The sequence below is a fragment of the Pipistrellus hanaki genome, assembly GCF_964339955.1.
Source record: "Pipistrellus hanaki genome assembly, chromosome: 10".
NCBI classification, from domain to species: Eukaryota; Metazoa; Chordata; class Mammalia; order Chiroptera; family Vespertilionidae; genus Pipistrellus; species Pipistrellus hanaki.
Window position 1 is genome coordinate 19541845 of NC_140512.1, and position 12285 is coordinate 19554129.

A 12285-nucleotide genomic window follows, 5' to 3' on the forward strand; every position below is an offset into this window, starting at 1 on the left:
TCAGGACATTATTGGTATATGCTTTGTATTAGATTTTTAAAGTTTGTGTAACCAAATGAGGAATTTTTAAAAGTTAATTAAGAGTTATTTTTCTCTGCAGTTATGACTGGTAAAATGGCAAATTTAATGTGGCAATGTTCATTTTATGGGAGAATTTAAATATCAAATTGTGATTAATTAGTTGTAAAAAATAATAATATGAATATAAATTATAACTCCAATTTGTTAATTTAACAAACACCTGTTATTTCCTTTCATATTGCTATGATAAAATAATATTCAGATTGACAGTGATTGAATATATTTCTTTAAATTTTATTTCAGAGAGAAAGAGAGAGGGAGATAGAAACATCAATGATGAGAAAGAATCATTGATCAGCTGCCTCCTGCACTCCCTCCACCCCTCTCCCCCCCCCCAGCTAATATGAATTGAGTCCACAATCAAGGATGTGCCCTGACCCAGAATCGAACCTGAACTCCTGGTTCATGGGTCCACGCTCATTCAATGAGCCACACCAGCCAGACTGAGTATCTTAATATTGACATTTATGTGTACAATTTTTATCAAATACTTTCCCTATTTGCCAAGATAAACATTTCAATTTAATTTTTTCAAGTTAAGTCTTTAAGAAAATAAGAGAGATTTACTTGTACAATTCCTCTATGAACATCCGCCTTTTATAACCTGGATTTTTTTCATTATATAATATTTTTAAGACAAAATTGTCAAGTGGAGTGTAATAATGGTACAGAAGTTCCAATACTAAAATATCCACCTAGATTAAAAAGAATTATGATGTGCCGAAACCGGTTTGGCTCAATGGATAGAGCGTCGGCTTGGCGACTGAAAGGTCCCGGGTTCGATTCCGATCAAGGGCATGTACCTTGGTTGCGGGCATATCCCCAGTAGGGGGTGTGCAAGAGGCAGCCAATCAATGACTCTATCTCATCGACGTTTCTAACTATCTCTCTCCCTTCCTCTCTGTACAAAATCAATAATATATATATATATATATATATATATATATATATATGAATTATGATGTAATAGCAGTGTTCTCTCTCTCTCTTTCTCTCTCTCTCTCTCTTTAACCTTCACCTCAAGGTATGTCTATTGCTTATAGAAAGGGAGAGAGAGAGAGAGAGAGAGAGAGAGAGAGAGAGAGAGAGAGGGAGAGAGAATATCATGGATGTGAGAGAGAAACATGGATCAATTGCATCCCATATGCATCCAGATCTGGTATTGAACTCACAACCTAGGTATGTCCCTGACCTGGAATCAAACCCATGACTTTTCAGGGTATAACAATCCAACCACCTGAATCACACCAGTCAGGGCTGTAATAAGCCGTTCTTAAAGTCAGAGGGCTGCTATTGCATTATAATTCTTCTGGTCCCATGCTAAATTCCTTCTGTATCTTAGCAATGAGATGCCTGCTTTCCCTAGCAAACTCTGACATTAACCTTCCTTGACAATCTTATTGGGAAGTGACCTACATTTCTTTTATTGGAAAAAGGAATATCATATCAAGAACTTAAGTTTTCCTTTTGCTTTGTATCTTCAGGGCTATTTTATTTAATATGTAGGTATGTGTGAGCGTGAAGCACACAATGTTCAATAGCATGTCCTCTGGAAATCAGGTAGCAGGAAGTAAAACCAATTATCCTTCATGTCCACTCCCAAAAGCACCTGAGGCAAACACCTACAGGATGGTATTTGAAGAGATTATATCCCTGCTTTCACCAAGATTCCACCAGAAAACTGAGATAAGACAATGTTAGCCTTAGCTTCTATTTATTTACTGAGTGCCTAATATGTGCCAACTGAGCTGCAGGAGATCATTTCTTATCCTCATCTCTAATGTCAAAACAGCTTTGCCAACTTTTCCATTTTACAGAAGAGGAAAATGAGGTTAAGAAGCCTAAGGAATCTGTCCAAATTTATATGGCTAATATGTGCCAGAAGCCAGACCCAATTTTAGTCTCTTCTGCTTACATACTTCATGGCTCTCCAAGGTACATAATAGGAGGTGGTTCAAGACAAAGAAGAAGGAGGATATTAGCTTCTAGTAAGGCTCATTTCCCCCTCTTTCCCTGGACATGTAGAGATGGGCAACGTGGAGAGAGAAGTGCTTCCATTGCATAGCTTGAAAAAAGAAACAACCTTCTGGATTCACAATTTGTTCCCGAGTTACTAGCCAAATTGTAGTCTCCAAAATTGGCTAAAATTTCATTAAAAATTTCTCTATAATAGTGCTTCTCTAATATTTTTTAGAATTTTTTTATTTGTTGATTTTAGAGAGGGAGGAAGATGGGGGGAGTGGGAGAGAGAGATTGATTTGTTGTCCCACTATGTATGATCCTATTTTTTTCCTGAGCCTAACTCTAGGACATAGTCATTGACTTTTCGAGAGAGGAGAAGGGAGAGAGAGAAAGACATCTCTTGTTGCCTCCTGTATGTGCCCCGATCAGCTACCAAACTTGCAACCCAGGTATGTGCCCTGACCAGGGACAGAACTAGCAATCTTGGAGAATGGGGATGACACTGTAACTGAGTGACCCCACAGTGCTTCTCTAATATTAATGCAGCATTAAATCAGTTAGAATCGTATAAAAACATTGAGATGTTTATTTTGTAGGGTGGGCTGAGACCCAGGATTCTGCCTTCTAATAAGCTGTCAGGCAATACTGATACAATTGGTCTATGAGCCACACTAGGAGCCGCAAAGCTCTATGCAAAGGTAAGCATCTCTCCATTGCCTCTTCATTGCAATAGTGGATGCACATAAGGGAGAGTTGATGAACAGGTCTCAAGATCATTTTGTACAAAAATATTACATGATTCATGGACCCTATGCAGAGTTAATTTTTCATGTCTCAAATCATTTATTCCAATTTCCATTAATTCCACCTCTCATTGCTCACATTTGACTATTATACTCCATAGTTCCTTAGAGAAAATATGTAGTGATTTTTAGTATAATTAACATTTATTTTCAACTTTAGTAAAAGACCATAAAGACAACTGATTAAAACAAATGGAGATTCTGAACCATTCAACTTCTTAATTCACATTTCACTTAATTCATTCCTCTTTCCACGAGGTGGCCAAGAAAAGGATTAGCTTCTTCAAGTCCTAACTAAAGTATATATTAATCATGTGTTATGTTCTCTATTCATGACAGGCATGAAAGATAATACAAAATCCAACTCTGTTTTGGGAGAGTATATTCTAGTGGGAGAAACAGAATTGTATGTGGAAAGCATGTGGGCATGTGTGTGAATGTGCATGTATTCTTATGAAGAGCAGCCAACTTTCCCCAGGATCAGGAGAATAGTGATCAGGGAACACTTCCCAGAATGTGTCTATAACTAGCACTGCTTGGGAAAGAACATTCCAAACAGTATTAAAAAAAACAAAACACTCAGCTACTCATAGGCATGAAATAACATAGTACGATCTGGTACATTTGGCTCTAATGGTGGTTGAGACAAATATGAGAAAAATCCAGGCTTCTGTGGTAGACCTTAATTCAGGCACCAGATATAGAAAGTCTGCAGGCTGGAGAGAAAGAAGCATGGGAAATAAACAATGGATAAATTCATGAAAGGCTTGCCAGTCACCAGGCATAGTTAAATGTGTTCTTCCAGGTTTAGGGGACATGAACTATTAATAGATATAGTAGTAGTTAATACCAATTTCCTTTTCCCCTCATTTAGCTAAATGGAATTAACTATGGCTTTTCTTTTTTTCTTTTTTTTTCTTTTCTTTTTAAATATATATTTTATTGATTTTTTTTACAGACAGGAAGAGAGAGGGATAGTTAGAAACATCGATGAGAGAGAAACATGGATCAGCTACCTCCTGCACAGTCCCCACTGCGGATGTGCCCGTAACTGAGGTACATGCCCTTGACCGGAATCGAACCAGGGACCCTTCAGTCCACAGGCCGACGCTCTATCCACTGAGCCAAACCGGTTTCGGCCAAACTATGGCTTTTCTTAAACTCTATTGCACCAAAAGTAAAAGAAAGACTTGTGATTCCCTGAGTAGCAACTGCACGTTAGGAAATATAAGTTACCGTTTGCAGCACCCCACGAAGATTTGCATGCACAGTAGGAATGAGTTAGCGTAACCTGAGAATCCACACAGTGAGGATTTTATATACTACTAACCAATCCCAGCTTCCTTTTATGTGTTCTCTTTTGAAATAAAAAGAAGTTAAATATTTCATTTTTAAGTGTCTGTTTATCCTAGCACCTACTGAAAGAGCAATGCATACAGGTGTGTAGAAGAGGCTCTGTATAACGTAAATGAATGATTTATATTCTCATTTTATTCCTTTTGTAGCAGCAAGGGCACCGAAAGGACCATGTGTGCAGTCTTACTCACAAAGCATTTTCATAGCAGTAGCTGGTAAGGGATCATTAGAGATGCCCAACTCTTTAAAAGGATATACACCCTAAGTCATCCTGAAAAGATCAATAGCTCCATCTAAACAAGGCAAGTCCAGGAAATAAAACTAGCAATTTGTTATAGATTTCAACCAGTCTTGGATTTATCTTAAAACTCAACCACTAAAATAGAAACCATTGTATTAATAACTTCATGAGAAGTCCAGTTATAGGCCACTTGTCCTACTTACAAAATCATTTCATTTTTCTCATTAGTTTTATATATGTGTATAGCTTGATAGTATCTGACTTCTTAGCTGTGGTCAGTCTTTCCAGGATTTTCCCCAGGGAAACTTCCAACTGGACACAGAGATAAAGCAGGCTTATACTGCCAAGGACAGACTTAAAAATAATTCTTCCTCAATTCTGTGGTTTACGTTTCTTGGGAGATGGGAGGAGAAAAATGTTTTCCCCTCCTCATGCTCCGGAGGAAATGTAAGCTTTCTACAGTGTGTGAGGCTGACTGCAATGAAATGAAAACTCTCCCATATATCAATACAATGATGATGTATTTATAGAACACGGACCTCAGGAGAGCTATAGCGAGCACTTTCAATCAACCTCAATTAAAGTGGTCAATATTCTAAAAGGATCTTTTAGGCACCTCTCACAGAAAACTTCTTGGAGATTAGTTTTAAATGCTGAGAGAGACAGAGTGCTTCAAAGAATAATGGGAAGTAAATGCCAGTGGTTAAGTTCTAGCTCTCAGGATCTCAAGGTTATGGCTTGAATAAATAAAAGCTTCATAATCATGGTATTTTTACCTTTTACACTTGAAAAAGTAAACACCGGCAGTATCCTATATAAAGACTTATAAGATGCCCTAACCGGTTTGGCTCAGTGGATGGAGCATCAGCCTGTGGACTGAAAGGTCCCAGGTTCGATTCCGGTCATGTACTTTCATTGAGGGTACATACCCAGTAGGAGGTGTGTGGGAGGCAGCTGATCAATATTTCTCTCTCATTGATGTTTCTCACTCTCTATTCCTCTCCTTTCCTCTCTGTAAAAAAATCAATAAAATATATATATTTTAAAAGACTTATGAATACACTTGTGCTAAATCCCTTTGAACATGTTTATCCATGTTTTTTCTAAAATGTTAAATTTTTCTTATTTCTCTTCTTTGATAATTTAGAGACATATTTCTTATCAGTCATGGTCCATTTGAAGTCCCACTTCTACGAATCCTTTCCTTTATGTTCGAGATTTATGAAAATCTGCACTGCCAAACGGTGCTGGATTACAGACTCTTAGAGCAATTGACAATGTTTCTTGTAAATTTAAGCTCCACTACTGAAAAGTAAGTTCTTGAAAGGCAAGCTGCATGCTATACTCTGCTTTACAACCCCCCATATCAATACACAGAGCTCTAATCACGTTGTGGCAGCTTTGTTTAAAATGCAAACCCTGCTAGACTGGTTCCACATCTTAGGAAAGCCTTCAGAGCTCACAAGCTAATCAGCATCATAGTTAGCAAAGTATAGACATTGTCAGATGAGACCTGCAAAGTCCTGGATGCAAAGGACTAAGGTCTATAAGGGTAGGAGAGGGTAGATTTAGGAAAAGAGATGCTTTAGAGCACATGTGTCAAACACAAGGCCCACGGGCCAAATCCAGCCCGCCAGGCCTTGCAATGTGGCCCGCACCACGCTGCCATCACTGCACTCCGCTGTCAGTTTATGACATTGTCAGTTTATGACTGTTCAGTAAACCATTCGGCCCGCGATTTAGGCTGGATTTTAGATTTTGGCCCCTTCTCTGATTGAGTTCGACACCCCTACTTTAGAGAGAGACAGAGACAGAGAGGGAAAGACAAATGACAGTTTTCCCAAGACAGACACTATGAACACGTTCATTTGGGTAGTAAAATTCTTTGAGAAGAGTAGACCCTCAAGGGTTCTTTCTCAGATGGGAAATCCTGACAAAAGGGAGACCCTTGGAATACTCTGGTGCAGTTTAACTCTCAGGTGTCCACATTAGCTAACCCAATGAAGAAAGTTGTTCTTTACTGAGCTAAAGCCAGATATAGTCTTTCTTTTCACTGGTACTGGTGCCTTAGTATTCAGTGATTCATTCATTCATTCATTCATTTATTCATTCATTCATTTATTCATTCAACAAATGTTTAGTGCACACATGATATGTGCTTTAACACATTCTGAGGGTTGAGAGAATCTACTGTGAGCAAAATGAACTTGAACCCCAATTTTAGATGGTCCTGTCGACTGGCAGACAAAAACATTAACCAAATCATGACCCCAGTATGAAACTAACAATTTAAAAAGCTGGTTAGTGCAATAAAGAAAAGGCATGATGAGCCCTGAGCACATTTGACAGAGAAAGCTGATCTAATGCAAAAGCAAGCAAAGAGGGCAGGAATGATCTGGCAGGAGAAAGAGCATAAAATCATGAGAATGGAAGGAGCCATGGAACTTTCCAAGAACCAAAAGGAAGACTTAAAAAGTTGAATGAACTGAAGATTGAGAATCCTTTAACACTTGGTGAGCAATTCCTTAGCTGGGCATTTGGGTCCTTTGAATAAGAGAACCCAGAGGGCTCAATGCTCTGCTGTGGGCCAGAGAAGGCTCTCTTATCCCTTTCCTCTCCTGCTGGGTTTGTGCCTTCATGGGCAATGCCTGGCAAGACCCCTGATTCCAACCAAACTTTGAGTGGTTTTCAAAGTCCTATATGATCTGTTGCTAGGTAGAAAAATTCACAGAAAGTTCAGGCTGACGGGATAGTAAAAGTACCTGGACTATTTGCAGGAATGGTCTATCTTACAGTCTTGTAGCAAATGTGATCTCTTTTTATTAAATGTATTATTCTTCCAGCCTTAGTTCCAGGGGTGAAAGGAAGGTAAGCAAGTTGAGCAGTTGGCACTAGAATCTCAGCTGGGGTCCTAACCTTTTTTAAGGTATCTCTGAATTTAGTTGAATAGCAATGCTCTTTGTTAAGTCTTCAAATTATATTTAAAAATCTGCTATCTTCAGTGTAAGCAACTGAGGTCATAGACGTGAGGTTGCCACAAGCTGTGCTGTAACTTTGAGCCAAGGCTGAAGGCTCTCTCCCTCACAGGAGCACTCAGGTCCTTTCCCTTCCCCTCTCCCCTCCCTGCCCCAGGCAAGTAAACCATTAGTTTCCACACCCCCAAGCTCCAGGCCCTTCCTTTACCTCTATAGCTTGTTTGCTGGACCCATTTCTTCTAAAAATTACTTCTTCTTCTTTGATTTACCAAATAAATGTTTTCTTATAGTTTGGGTCTTGGCTCTGAATTCTTTCCTAGCCAGAACACAAGTACCTAATATTTAAAAACAATAATAATCTGAAGATATGACAAACTTAGAGGAGAAATACAACTAAAAATGAACATAAAATTAAAGTATATTAAACTCAAAGGATTGTATCATGCCTCTATCTATTTAATGCCATGTTGAAAATGGGATTTAGGGTAGTAGAGTTCTAAATGTGATAGAGAAAATGGATGTTAGAAAGCAGGCCATTGCTACTTGTGATATGCTCAGAAAGTTAGAAGTTTTGTGTTCAAAAATGTTTCCATAATAATTCAGTTAGGATAAGTATCTTTTACTGAAACTTAATTGTTCTATCTCAACTTTCTATGCCACAGGTACATTAGGAATAACTAATTTTACTTTTAGAGAATTTTCCATTTTCCAGTCTTGAAGCTTTAAGAATATAGGCATATTCTTAATTTTTAATTCTCATTAAGAACTCATTGGTTTTCTGAGGGCACAAGGTCATCACACCCACTTCCTTTCTCAGTTCTCCCCTGTGGCTTCCACTTTGAGAACTGCTTCTATATAACACCTATTTTGGTAGTTTTAAATCAGAGTTTTATTGGTGGGAAGTTCCTCGGGTTCAGGATTCTTTTGTATGTAAATCTTATCTGGCTTACCTATCAGCACCACCCAGCTCCCAAAACAGCTGGTGAGCTACGCCCTTAGTTTTACAAGCCTGGTTCTCTCCTTGTAGACCTCTGCAATTCCTCTGGTAAAACCTCTTCCTAACCTGTAGTCATTAACAATTATTTAAGAGCAACCTCACTAATCCTCTCATGAATGGTGAGATCCATGTTTCATTATAGTGTATTGTTTTGCTCCTGGTTGAAGCATAACTGAATCAGTATCCCCAAATAATACTATAGTCAAATTGTCTAACATGTGTTAAAGCAATAATCAGATCTACATGCAGTGTTCAAGTTCCATTTTCCTTGCTCTATTTAAGAAGCCAATTCTGGTGCCTCTGTAGGCACTTAGCTTTATCAGTATTATTCCAAACAGACTCCAGGTAAATCTGTGCTGTAACTCCTGACCTATGTAAAAGTGTCCAAGATGCAAATCCTACGAGGGACACTCGTTTGTGGAGCAAGTGGTACACTAGGTAAGAGCTCACAAAGCGGTTTCTATAACACTGTTTACATGACTGTACTGGAAGCTTTACTGGTCCCCGTGGAGAGATGACTCCATGTCATCTTCAGAAAGGCTTGCGGTTTTGAAAACTCTCCTCCAGTTTGCATACTTACTCTTTCTGCACACTTGCACTGTTTTGTGTGCTCATGTTTTCTCCAGCAGACAGAGCTGGACTTCTTGCCTACAATATGAAGAGTCCAACCCCTTCCTTCTGAACCCAGCTTATACTCAGGCATCAGCTTAGAATGCTGTGAAAGACAGAACAATCTATGTCATACCCCCCCCCCCCCCCCCCCAAACGACACAGGCTCTTAGCCAGCCCCTCTAACACACAGGTCTCTGCTGAAGTGCATCCTGCCTCTGCTGCCTGGCGCCCTCACAGACCGGAGCCTAAATAAAGGAGCAGTGTGGCTGCTAGCAGCTCCCCTCCCTGCCGGGCTCAGGACTCCTCCATAAGCACATGGGGAGGCAGGACAGGAGGACAGTCCCTCCCTGCATGCCAGCTCTGGGACACGCGCTCTCTTCTTGCACAATGGATCGAAATTCAACAGCAGAAAGACAAAACGACACGGTAAGATGGAGAAGGGCAGCATTATCTTCCCAGAGATGAATGGCAGGCGAGTACCCTCTGTTTCACCTGTCACTTCCCATGAGGAGAGTCCAATGTAACGTGTCACACAGGCATGCATCTTTCCTTAGAGACATTGTTTACTAGCCCCCTGACCAACAACAACAAAAGTGCTTTTTTAAGGGTATGTCCAAAGACATGCAATCTACCCTTTTAAAAATGGAAACCTGTAATTGCCTGGAAAATATCTTCTTGCTAGCCTTGCTGGGTAGTGTGGACTTGAAGTGAAACCATCACCACTCACTCCCCGTGCAAGCTGAAATTTTACAAGGCAGGCCAACGAAAAGGGACCACAAGCCAGTCTGACCCTGTCAGAAAGCAGCCCTAGGAGCAAAGCACGGTGGGGAAAAAGGCTCAGCAATCCGGAGAGACCATCTCCCCAGGACAGGCACAGGGATGTGGAGCCATTTTTCACGGGGTTCACAAGAACATGTCAGCTCCCAGCCGCCTGGGCACTGCCAGGGCACGTCTCTATTTGGCCATAAAGGGCCTGGCCGGCCACCCTCTCGGGACATTTTTTTTTGGAGAGTTCCATTATAAATCCGATTCCCTCCGCTCCCAGCGCCTTCTGGATAGAGTCTTTGGCAAACTGAATGGCACAGAGCTGCATCCTACTCTAAACTCGGTGCCTTCCCCCATCGCCTTTTAACATGTGAATTAGACACTTCCGAGAGAATAGTTCGGAGGGAGGGGGGAACGGGGAGGGAAAAACCCTTCTCCCCACTAAGTCAGCCTCTGGACTGATAACCTCTGGGCAGTTTTCTCCAGAATAGAGCAGAGCCTGGACCAGGGCACAATGGCAAATTGGCATCCAAATCTGCGACCAGGGAAAGCACAGGCGGTGCTTTCTTTGTAAAAAAACACAGGAAAATACGCACGCTGGAACAAAAGGCACTATCTGCACGGCGAGAAACAAGGGGAATTTACGCGTTTGCTCTCCATCCATCCGCACCCACTTATTTAAAAATAGTTCCGTGGCTATTTTAAGTATGACATGGTATAGCCTCTCCTCTTCACACCAGGTCGCGAGGAAATTCGTTTTTTAAGCTTTGTCTCCGATGGGAGGCAAACCACACGCTCTGCCGGAAGAACACCTGGGGTGTGCCTTTGTTGGGAGGGTGCCATTCCAAACTTATCACATTTGGACCCAATGATGTGGGGGTTCGGATAAAGCCAATGCAGCCCGGCACCTCGGAATTATTCTGACCTTACCAAGGAACGCCAAGTCAGCACATATCTGCTGTTGACGCTTCCGAATAACCTCATCAACCTCATCGTGCATTTGCAGCCTTCTGAGCAAAAACAAAACAAAAAAAAACCCGCTCACTATCCTCCCCACAGCCACCTGACAACCGAGGGCTGAAGCCCACATTCTGACTCAGAAGGAGACATCATGAAGGCTCCCCCCAGGCTGTCTGAGACAAAAGCTCCGCAAGCCACGGAGAGGCATCTGCAAACGAAGTGCGAGTCGAATCAAGTTGAGGTTCGCATCTGGCGGAATACAGCGCTACCTAGCCAGGGGTTGGGGAGCAGAGGGTTCAGGGGGGATGCATAGAGAACACACACACACACAGAGACACGGAGAGAACCGAAGCCAGAGCCGGGTCCGGTTCAGCTTACTAACCTAGAGCCGCGTTCCGAGGAAGCCGGGCAGCCGCTGGTCCTCTCCCACCTTTCCATGGTCCTCGGTCAGTGTCCTCTCAAACCACCTGTACTTGCGCCGGTCCAACCCATTTCCACATCAGATAGTTTTCTTGGTAGAAGGAGTCTCAGCGGAGCTTTGATTTTTGCAGCATGGATGTCTAGAATTTTCCTCTTGGAGCCAGACACAGCCACACACACAAAAAAAAAACTGCTGCTGAGGTCTTTTGTTTTCCCCTCCTCTCAAAGATGAAGCATGCAGCACTTCTCTCTCTCTCTCTCTCTCTCTCTCTCTCTCTCTCTCTCTCTCTCTCTCTCTCTCTCTCTTCTCTCGGCTCCTCTCTTCCTCTTTTTCCCCCCCTCTGCTCTCTCACACTCACTCCCCTGTTCCCTTCACCAGCCCCCTCCAGCAACCTCTCCCCATTCCCATTCAGCCGGGGTCATTTACATCTCCAAGCTCCAGACCTGTGTTCCTGTGGGCGCCTGCTTCTCACTTTAGGATTTCCTCCACAAATGGGAGGGGGCGGCTCTAGGTGAAGTCAGGTGACCCCTCCTTCAAAGCCAGTGAGAGGGATGGAGTGTGTGGATGTTAATGTACACACAGGCACATTTACATCACAAAGCGCCCAGGAAAACCTAGCTGCCAGAGATGAGGCATTTTTGCTCTTGCCTTCATCGTCCCAGTTTAGCAATTTAGAGAAACTAGCACAGTTTATAGAAATGTAATTAAACTTTTCTGTGTTAATAACAAGTCTGTACACTTTGAGAGTCATCCAACGGAACAAGTCTTTTTAAACTGGGAAGCATGACTGTTTCTTGTTTCTTTGGAGGGTCCAAGAGTCAGGCATTTTACTATTTTCCCACTTTTCAAACTGGCCTTTTCTTCAACACCTCATTCAACTCATCTCAGAGTTAAGGAGCATCATAAAATATTTTTTAAAAGGTAATCTGAAAGGGAAAATACCTGATAGAAAACCAAGCGCACAGAGCATGGATAGAAATCGATAGTTTTTTTTATTGTGGAACTAGACTCAATAATGAGTAATGTTTGGCTCTTAGGCAAATAACTCTTCCCTTCTCTGCTTCAGTGTCTCTGTCTGAGAAAAGAACGTCAGTGTGCTAACTGTGCCATTT

The 12285-nt window shown here is 41.6% G+C and overlaps 1 protein-coding gene across 8 annotated transcripts in view; it reads right to left on the bottom strand.

Moving 5' to 3' along the window:
* MAGI2 (membrane associated guanylate kinase, WW and PDZ domain containing 2) overlaps positions 1 to 12285 on the bottom strand; it is a 1098541-nt gene that overhangs the window by 659231 nt on the left and 427025 nt on the right. Inside the window, exon 1 of one of the 8 annotated variants that reach the window (XM_084897038.1) lies at positions 11135 to 11390. The exons of the other annotated variants lie outside the window; for them this stretch is intronic. The gene's annotated coding sequence lies outside the window, so the exon portion shown is untranslated. Of the gene's footprint in view, positions 1 to 11134; positions 11391 to 12285 lie in introns of those variants that run through there. 8 annotated transcript variants of the gene reach the window in all.